Source organism: Pinus tabuliformis, chromosome 3_2, assembly GCF_031772625.1.
Source record: "Pinus tabuliformis cultivar Carrire ecotype Pingquan chromosome 3_2, CPIR1, whole genome shotgun sequence".
Taxonomy (NCBI): Eukaryota; Viridiplantae; Streptophyta; class Pinopsida; order Pinales; family Pinaceae; genus Pinus; species Pinus tabuliformis.
This window is the reverse complement of record NC_142302.1, coordinates 754,392,349-754,402,830: the sequence shown is the minus strand read 5'-3', so window position 1 is coordinate 754,402,830 and position 10,482 is coordinate 754,392,349. Positions and strand designations below refer to the sequence as shown.

The 10,482-nt window shown below is 32.6% G+C and overlaps 1 pseudogene; it reads left to right on the top strand.

The window, feature by feature from the left end:
- The first annotated feature begins 5,150 nt into the window (after nucleotides 1-5,150).
- On the top strand, nucleotides 5,151-6,069 carry LOC149182790 (myosin-11 pseudogene; annotated as a pseudogene).
- The last annotated feature ends 4,413 nt before the right edge of the window (nucleotides 6,070-10,482 follow it).

The following is a 10,482-nucleotide window of genomic DNA, read 5'->3' as shown; positions in this document are numbered from 1 at the left end:
CGTAAGTCACGTTTAGAAAAACCTTTGTCAACGCGTTTCGAAATTAATTAATTTATACTTAATTTATTTTATTGTTATTTTAATTCTAATTTACTTATTTATTTATTATTTTAATTTGATTTTGATTTTAAAATAGTTTAATTTTAATTTTAATTTATTTATTTTTATTTAATTTAATTTAATTTTGATTTAGTTAGTTTAATTTATTTTTGATTTAATTTAATTTAATTTTAATTTTAATGTAATTTAATTTTTCATTTAATTTAATTTTAATACTAGAGTTAGGTTAACTAATGGATTAGTTAATCCATTAGTTAACCTAACTTTAGTATTAAAATTAAATTAAATTAAAAATTTAATTAATTTCTTTTTTATATAATACTACCTAAGCACTTACAGGGGATTTGAACTAGCGACCTATTGCAAAGGATGTCTTAATAGTATACCTATTCACCGTTAATCCAAAGCCCTGTGCACAAATTAAATTAAATTAAATTAAATTAAAAATATATTATATTATATTATATTGAATTAAATCAAAAATAAATTAAAATAAAATAAACTAAATTAAGATTAAACTAAAATTAAAATTAAATCACTCAGTTAATAAAAAAAAACACCCTTAGTAAAATTAAATTAAATTAATTTCATTTAATCCATTAGTTAGCCTAACTCTAACATTAAAATTAAATTAAATTAAATTATATTATATTAAATTAAATTAAGTTAAAATTAAATTATATTAAACTAAAATTATATTATATTATATTATATTAAAATTAAATTAAATTAAGATTAAAACTAAAACTAAAATAAATTAAAATTAAAATTATATTATATTAAAATCGAAATTAAATTAAAATAATAAATAAATAAGTAAATTAAAATTAAAATAAATTAAATTAAACAAGCATTACATATGTACTAGGTGATGAAGCATCTGCTTGCCAGGGCCATGGAGCAAGTTGCAGTTGAGATGACAGAGATTGCCCAAGGGGTGTTGGACATGAAGAAAGAGATAGCCAACTTGCAGTTTATGACTAAGAAATAGGACATCAAAATAGAGGAAATAAGAGGCATGTTGAAGGACCTGATAAAGACAAAGCGAGAAGAGGAGCCCAAGCAAGAAATCACGGTAGATTGAAGTGTTTGCCCAGTCACTCTTTTTGTTTTTTGCATGTTGTTATAAATTGTAGTGCTCCTATGTTTTAAGGTAGCTTGTCAAGTTTCTGATTATAGACAGCTAGGAACAAATTACAGGTAGAAGACTGTAAGGATTTTTTTATAGACGATGGTTTCATGTTGGATAAGTAAACTGCTTCAGAAAATATTTTTGAGAGACCAACAAACCTGGTTTCCCTCCGGGGCAGGTTGAGGTCGCATTTGCATGTATATTTAATTTTCGATGTATATAATAGAAATGGAAACACCGTAGCTTACAAAAAAAATAAATTAAATAAATTATAAATTAATTAAAACCTCACCATTTTCATTGTAGGCTCTTTACACTACCATCCCTACCATATCCTTATTTATTACACATCATTCTTTGACTTCTTCACATATATAATCCTGTTGATGAACTATGGAGGATAGTTCGAAACGTCGATACATAAAATAGTAAAATGCGAAGTATTATAAATACCAATTTATTGAATCCATTTCTCTAACCATAGTCTCCAACAGTGCTTTACATTGCTTGAACTTCTGTTTTTAAAACTAGAGCTTCAATAGTGCAAAACTATGCCTATCATACATAATTCAAGATACAAAGAAAAAAACATCAATTATCTTCAGATCTGAGATTTTCACTCCTCCCTCCTACAACTCTAAATTCCTATTGCAGAAGTACTTTTAGAAATCCAAAATTGCAAAGGAGAGCAGCATCCTCATTACATTCTGCAATCTGCCATTTATACTATTTTCAAAGGCATTTTTGAAAGGAAAGTTTGTTAAAGAGAAATCTGCCCAATCTAATTTTATTTACTCAAAAACTCCAATTTTTAATTGCTAGAGCCTTCTCATTGATTGAGATTCTTCTTTCCATATTTCTTCTACTGTTTTTCTACAAAAAGAAATCAAAATAAATTAAAATGCAACAATAAAATCAAAATATCATTTTTGGCATTAAAACAAATTCAATTTAAATAAATAATTGAAAATAAAATATAAGCTCTTTATTGATGTCTGGGATAGTTTAATTGGCCAAGGATATCATTGACGAATGGATATGCATCCAGAAGAGACGTGGACAAATGAAAATGCAAAAATAATGCTCAAAAAATTGATTTTGTTTTATAAATTTGGAGCTTGATCTTCTACCTGATTTTTGATCCAATAAATGACCAAATCTATTAGTGAAACCTCCTAAAAAAATGTTCTCTTTAATTTTATCTTTCCAATGAGCCGTCCTGGGCCTCATTTGGCCAAGTAAAACTCAATTTATGAGCTTCCAATGTTGATGAGTCAAATCTGGCACAATTCTGGAATTTCTATTGCTGCGCTAAAAAAATCATAATTTTAGTTAAAAATTTAATCCTAAATTAGAATTCTAATTATCTAATAATTAATTTTAATTTAATTTTTAATTATAAACTAAACTAATTATTTAATAAACTATTTATTAGTTAATATTAATGTTAAACACACATGGGTAGCAAGAGAAATATTAAAGATAAAACATGAAAGTACATCTTTTTTATTAACAGGAGATATACATTTATAGTACATAGTTTGACTGTTGGGTTTCACATCCCAAGGTCTCTTGGACTACTTTGTCTATTCGGCTTCCACACTAACCAATTGAGGATTAGGTGTCAAACATTCCCCCCTTAATCCAAAGGGTTATGTATCAGTCCAAGAAGAGAGCTGTAATACAAAATGTGCAAAAATGCATGGCAGCACTACGCAGAATGTGCTCTCTGAAATGTTGGTATAAAGGGCAGTGGTTTAAGGATGACCACCAACACTGGAATGCTTAGTGCAGTTCCCGAAACTCCTCCAAAACTGGCAAGAAGCTGAAATTTTCTGCTAGAGGAAGTGCTCCTATTGTTTTGAAGAGGGAAACCTTCATCCAATAAAGGGAGGTCTCACCCCGCATAAAAGGGATAACTTCAACCTGAAAAGGGAAGTCTCAACCTGTGATGTTTTAAGGATGACCAACAACTTTGGAATGCTTAATGCAATTCCTAGAAATCTTCCAAAACTGGCAAGAAGCTGGAGTCTTCTGCTAGAGGAAGCGTTCTCAATTTTGTTCCTGGAATTCTTCCAAAACTGGCAAGAAGCTAAAGTCTTCTGCTAGAGGAAGTGTCCCAGATTGCCAACTGAAGGCATGCTCAGGGGCATCTTTGTCTCTGGCTACAACTCTGAAACTGGTGTGGCAGGTTGTGGCTCAGGATCTCTTGATGTGACTTTGAAGCTTGTAGATGACCATCATTTCCCCCCCTGTCAGATACAAGGTGAGATGATGGAGAAAACTCAATTGCAAGACTGTTCAATACTCTAGAAGAAATTCTGACATGTGTTTGGAATATCTTCTTGGCTGTTGCTGCCCATTGCCAAGAAGCGATCCATCCAAAATGAATCTTTGTTCTTGCAGGGTGTTTGTTGCTGAAGCATACGTGTGAAGAATGGGTGGTTTTATGACAGTGCTTACATGGAAGAAGATCAAAACGGTGATCTTTCAGATGGCCAACTCGGTCACAATGTTGGCATTTCACAATATGGTGTTTTTGTTGTTGCTGTGGAAGAGGGGCAGAATCTGGAACAGTTGGAAGTGAACTGTCATGAGGAGCAGCTGAACTGTCATGAATGAATCCAGCACTCTGAAACTAAATGGGCTTGGCATAGTCTGGAATATGAAAGGAAAAGTCCTTGTCATATCCAAGACCAGTTTTGTGCTTGTTGTGGACAAAATGTTCCCAAGTTCTGGTGATGGGCTTGGGAGGTGCAGACTGAGTTTCTGCATCTGCATGCAAATCTGTTGTTGTATTAGGCACTGAATTTGCAACATTAATGTCTTGCTGTTTATGGGAGTCTGTTTCAATTTTCTGAACAGAAACAGGTTCAGAATGATGACTCCACTGCTGTAATTCTTCTTGCTGGAATTGAGATTCAAGCTGTAAAAAATCAATCTTTTCATGTACATCTTGTAAACAACTATGAATATCGGTGAGAAAATCTTTGCTGATTTTGACTGTATTATCTATAGTAGAGAGTGTTATATTGTCTAGTAACTCTAATATTTCATCAATTAGAACCATTTTTCTTCAGCAAAATTTTACTCCGTTTTGCGAAATGACTTTCTTGTCCAACAAATATCTTTTCCCCAATATGATCCTTGTAGAGCTTTCAAAACCTTTAAAAGAATTCTAGCTCTCCTCTGCGAGGATCTCAAAACAATATCAATAAAGACAATAAAGACTCCAAACGATATCGCTATCAATTACTCTTGTTACTTAACCCTCCAATTGTTTGAGACGCATGGAAAGTCGATAAGCATAAAATGATTCGACTAAGGAAATGGTTATTGAAAAGTCAATACCCTTGACTGAGCTCCAAAAGCCGAACTTTGACCAAAAAGAGATGGAGTGCTTCCAAATGTTGTGCTGCTCCCAAATGCTGGAGTAGATGCAGCACCAAGTGCTAGAGTCGATTGACCAAAAGCTGTAGTGCTCCCAAAACTGAAGGAAGGAGTAGTGGAAGCCCCAAAAACTGGAGTACTGGAAGCCCCAAAGGCAAGTGTAGTTGTTGACCCAAATGTACGCGTTGAAGTAGATCCAACTGCAGGTGTTGAAGTAGATCCAAATGCAGGTGTGCAAGTTGAACCAAAAGCAGGTTGACTGCTTGCACCACAAAGTTGACTCCCAAAAGCTGGTTGCGTTTGTCCAAAAGTGCTTCCAAAAGGACTTGATTGAGCGGGACTTGGTGATCCAAATCCTCCAAATGCAAGCTTTTTTTCAAATGCAGATGTTCCACCAAATGGAGTAGATGTCGTAGAACCAAATGCGGGTGTCAAAGTTGCACCAAAAGCTGGTGTCGAAGAGGCGCCAAACACTGGAGCGGAAGAAGCCAGTGGCAGGGGACATATGGACGCAGAGTGAAGTGGTATTTAAACACACATAAGAGCAACCTTCAATATACGATGAGAAATGCCACCAAAAATCATTAAAAAGACTTTGATACGCGAAGTGGAAGCGAAGTATCCACAACTTTGTTATTCAAATAGCAACTTATAGCTTATGTTGAAAAAATATATGGGATTATCCGTGACAATCTTAAGAAGGAAATATCTGTGTTGCTTGGGCTATGTATCCAAGTACCAAGAACACCAAGAGCAAGTGCAGTTAAGATATCTCGATCCCAAGCAAATGCAAACACACAGCAAGCATCCAACAATCATTGGCAAAGCATTATCAAGAGCCTAACCAATCTTCTCCAAACTATGCGTGGAAATTATGTCCCATCTATTCTTGTTCGTAAGGTATTTACCCAGACATTTGCATACATCAATGTACAACTTTTCAACAACCTCCTTTTACGGCGTGAATGCTGCTCATTTAGCAATGGAGAATATGTAAAAGCAGGGTTGGCTGAACTAGAACTTTGGTGCTGTGAAGCAAAGGAAGAGTATGCAGGCTCAGCCTGGGATGCACTCAAGCATATTAGACAAGCAGTGGGATTTTTGGTTATACATCAAAAGCCAAAGAAATATTTGGATGAAATTGCCCACGATCTCTGTCCGGTTTTAAGCATACAACAATTGTATAGAATCAGTACCATGTACTGGGACGATGAATATGGCACACACAGTGTGTCTCCAGATGTTATTGCAAGCATGAAAATGTTGATGGCAGAAGATTCAAACGATGCTCATGGAAATTTTTTCTTGTTGGATGACGACTCGAGTATACCATTCTCTGTGGATGACATCTCAAAGTCTATGCAAGAAACAGATTTGTCAGATATCAATCTACCGTCTCAGCTTCTTGAGAATTCAGCTTTTCATTTCTTGTTGCCATGTACTCTGTAATACAGAAGGCTACATTTTCTATTATTTTCATCTCTTGATCAATGGTGTTATTAGCTCATGAGCAGCTATTCCCTTGCAACATACAATTGGATTTTTATCCAGATCTTGTCTCAGAGCAGTAGAGTACACGACTGAGGAGAATAGTTGCACCCAATTTATTCCTTTCGCGCCCAACTTTGATTAAAGAATTATACCGAAAGTATAAAATGTCTATTTGTTTGATATGTAGCTTGCCTATCATGCAAACAGTTGAACCACAAGACTGCTCGTGCAAAACTGTTAGAATAAATACATTTGAAACGCCACAAGAACTTTAATTAGCGGCACATCTCCACGCAGAGGTATAAAAACCACGCATATCAGGAAAATAACATAACCACGCGTATCACCTGTCTCATATATTCACGCATCAGCATCACATCTCCACTTTGGTTTACCAGTGGTAAAAAACTATATCGCAATCAAGTTGCAGGTGTTCTCAACCATTGCAGCCACCACATTCAAATGCAGGTTCATAATTGTAGTTAAATTAGAGTATAAACAATCCATCAATTTATAAAACCGCGTATGCATACCATGTCAGTCATACGAAATCTTGGAAAGAGCAGCTGGATTTCAAAGTTGAACCCTTTACGGTGCCCATCATGGTGTGTCGAGCAATGATAGAACAGACTTGGCCCCAGGTACATACAAAGCATCCAGCAAGAAATCAAGCAACAGAGCATCCAACTTTCAAATAAATGAAACTGAAACAAGAAGTGTCCAGTGTTCAAACCAGGTCAAGATGACCAGCATGCCAGCGCAAACGTTTCAATCCAGGTCAGGACAGCTCAAACGTTCCCATGTCAGATGAATGTCAGACAGAGAGTGCAGGTACAGAGCAGAGGAGCATTTCATCGTTCAAGTGAATGTGGCAGACAGGGCGCAGCTCTGTATAAAAGGAATATGGCAGACAGGGGTCAGAGATGTCAGTCAGCAGCGGATTTCAGGCACCAGACACCAGCGGGTATTAACAGGTTGCAGCTAAAATTTAGCTGAAGAAATATTCATGAGAAAATATTCATGGAGTTCATGGCAAAAATAAACTACACAGAAAGGCCATAAAACAAATGGCTCAACTTAATTATGCAGGGCAGAAATACGTCTGCTCTGATACCATGTTAAACACACATGGGCAGCAAGAGAAATATTAAAGATAAAACATGAAAGTACATCTTTTTTATTAACAGGAGATATACATTTATAGTACATAGTTTGATTGTTAGGTTTCACATCCCAAGATCTCTTGAACTACTTTGTCTATTCGGCTTCCACACTAACCAATTGAGAATTAGGTGTCCAACAATTAATCTAATTAACTAATTTATAATTAACTATTTATAAATTATTTAATATTAATCTAAATAATAATTAAATTTTAATTTAATTAAATTAATTATAATTTTACATATTAATTAATTTAATATTTAATATTAAATTACCATTACCTTACTTCTCTCATTCACTCATTCGTATGAGTGAGTTTTGAAACTCAAACAAATAAACTATAACGCTTCGTTATGCTACTTATGCCTTGATGCCCTTTGACTTTTATGATCAGGAGATCGGCGTGGGGAGAATGAAGGTGTCGGGGTTTTTTAAAATGTAGCGATTAGAACTCTCTAATGCGATCTTTCGATCGTGAAAAATTTATTATTTTAATGTTAAACCATATTAACTTGCAGTTTCACATGTATGAGTGAAAAATGAATTACAAGGTTTTATAATAAGATTTTGGTTTAATACCTTACGTCATTTCACAATCGGGAGATCGGGGATTTGAGGTTATCGGGATGTTTGAAAATATTTCGTTTGAGAACTCCCGATGTAATCTTCCGATCATTATATATATATATATATATATATATATATATATATATATATATATATATATATTATTTATGTTATTTTATTTGTTTGTTTTTATGATGTTTAGTTATATTATGAGATCATCCAAACTACAACCACTTATAAAAAAAAAATACACTTATTTTGACATTTTGATTTTTCGAGATTAGTAATTTATTTGAAATATTTGGAGTGAATTACTAAAATCCAGTTGCTTCATGATTTAACTGTATAAATAAAAAAATTGAAAAATGTTAGTAATAACTAACTACGGATTAATATTTAAAACAAATGCATTATTGAACTAATTTAATTACAAAAATGAAATATTGTACATTTTATGTTTTTCTAACCGAAGGGACATAAATGATTAGGCTTCAAAAGAGTACCATTTACAAACCAGTTGACCAAATGAGGCGAAACAAGTATTAATGGAAAGCTTATAAAAAATCAATTTTAACAAAGCAATCAAAACAAAAATCTAAATAAAATTAAAAATTAACGAAATCGTAAGATAATCAACTTAATAAAAATCTTAAAAGGCGTTTAGCCAAATTTTTTATAGAAAGGGTCCCCATTATTTGAAGTAAACAAGTTAAAAAATGGGAGGGGGTTGGGGGGTTGTGTTTTACCACAACAATAACGACACACGGGAGAAGAACCAATTATCTCTATTTGACATGAATGAGATTTTCCTAAAATTACAGTAAAAATAATTAAAAAAGAGAAGATTATTTTTTGGAATGCTTGAGTAGGTTTATTAATCTCAATAAAAACAAGAATCATCTAACTGTAATTTTTCTCAAAATTTCTCATAAATTAAAATATTTCAAAACTTTATATCGGTCCTTAATTAGTTGTAGAGATAAAGCAGGGGTCACTTTACTGCTTAGCATTTAAAATATACTCATTTGTCACAAGTAAAGCCATTGCTACCAACAAACATCTATAGTCTCGGCGAGGTTACCTTTTAATCATCAATAATTCAGAATCTCATCTATAGAATTATTGACCTAGAAACAAATCCATTTATATATGTTTATTTTTTAATTTTTTTTTAGTTTTTAAAAACTATTGTCCTAGTTTGGTAGCCAGATAGTTGACAATGTCATTCACTGGTTATAACTGGACTGAACAAGCTGGCTCGTGATAAGACCCCTTGTCTTATAATTGTTTGCAATCATAAGCCATTACCCTAGTTTGTTTAGCAGTGTTGGTAATGTCAACCTGTTTTTCCCCTATGATCATGGTAAGCAGGTTCATGATGAGATCTTTTATCTTTTAAGTTTAAATATATTTTTGGATTACACTCTAGAAAAATAAGACTCTTTGAGACATCGAGAATCATTGACTCCTTAAGAGTTAATAATGAAAATTTCAGAGTTAAAGGTGCTTTGCTGTAAAGTGTCTTTACTTAGTTAAAAATAACTTTTCTTGACTTATAATAAAATTCTGAAAGATCTTAATAAAATATTGAAATCTCAAAATAATTATAGTTTTGATGAAAAAAAAAAGAAATTTCTCAGATTTTATGATACTTTGTCAACTTCTCTTATTTTGTAGTCCCTTCCTTAAGTATGTCTACCTTTATAATAAGAAAAACAAATTTTATTAAGAGATTTTAAGAAAAATTAATAGGTGACTATTAACAATTTTTCCTTATGTATGCCAACCATTGTTAGGTAACAAGAAGACCTTCCATATAAATCATGACAGAGTCACCAAAATTAAAACTAAAAACCAAAGGAAAAGAATTATTAAACTAAAGTGAGAAAAGAAATCAGCCAACAAAAATAAAAATGAAGAAATTTAAAAGTGGAAAGGAAAATCCAAGTTTTGAAATACAAACCCTAACAAGAATGGTTATACCAATGTCTCAACAAAATTAATTAAAGAAAAATAATTATGTAATCATTCCTTCTTATGTTGAAATTCAAAAAAAGTATACCTTGCAAGGTTGTAAATGTTTTGGGCTTTAGATAGCAGTGATGATAAAATTCAGCTACAATGAAAACTTTTTGTTTGATGTCAATCTTGTTGTTTCAAAGCATCATCTTAATCATTTTCTAATAAAAGGAATGCTTAAATAAACAAACTAAAGTTTCAAAAACTTCCTAGTGTCGTCGTTTCAATGAAGATTATCGCTGCTTCTTGAAATAAAACCAGGAGAAGAGTATAGGACTTCCAAAATATGATCTGGCAGAGGATTGAAAGCTTTCATGAAAAGCTGCAGAACAGATTTTTTATATCAACATAATTTAAAAACAAAACTAAAGTGACGAAATGAAAATTAATTAAAGTGGGTATATGAATCTTACCATTGGATAATTGCTTTTGATCTTACCTAAGAGGTATCAGTTTCTCCAATACTAGCTGATTTCTTATTTTAGTTAACATTAAAAATATGAAGAAGTCAAACTAGCCAAAATCTTATAACCCAAAATCATTATTTATTTTATTTAAACTAAAGAAAACAGTGAAATGTAAAAATGGAATGCGTTGTATTCAAGGGAATCGAAATTAAAACAAATGCATCAGAAATGAGAATGAGAATTCACAGTGAT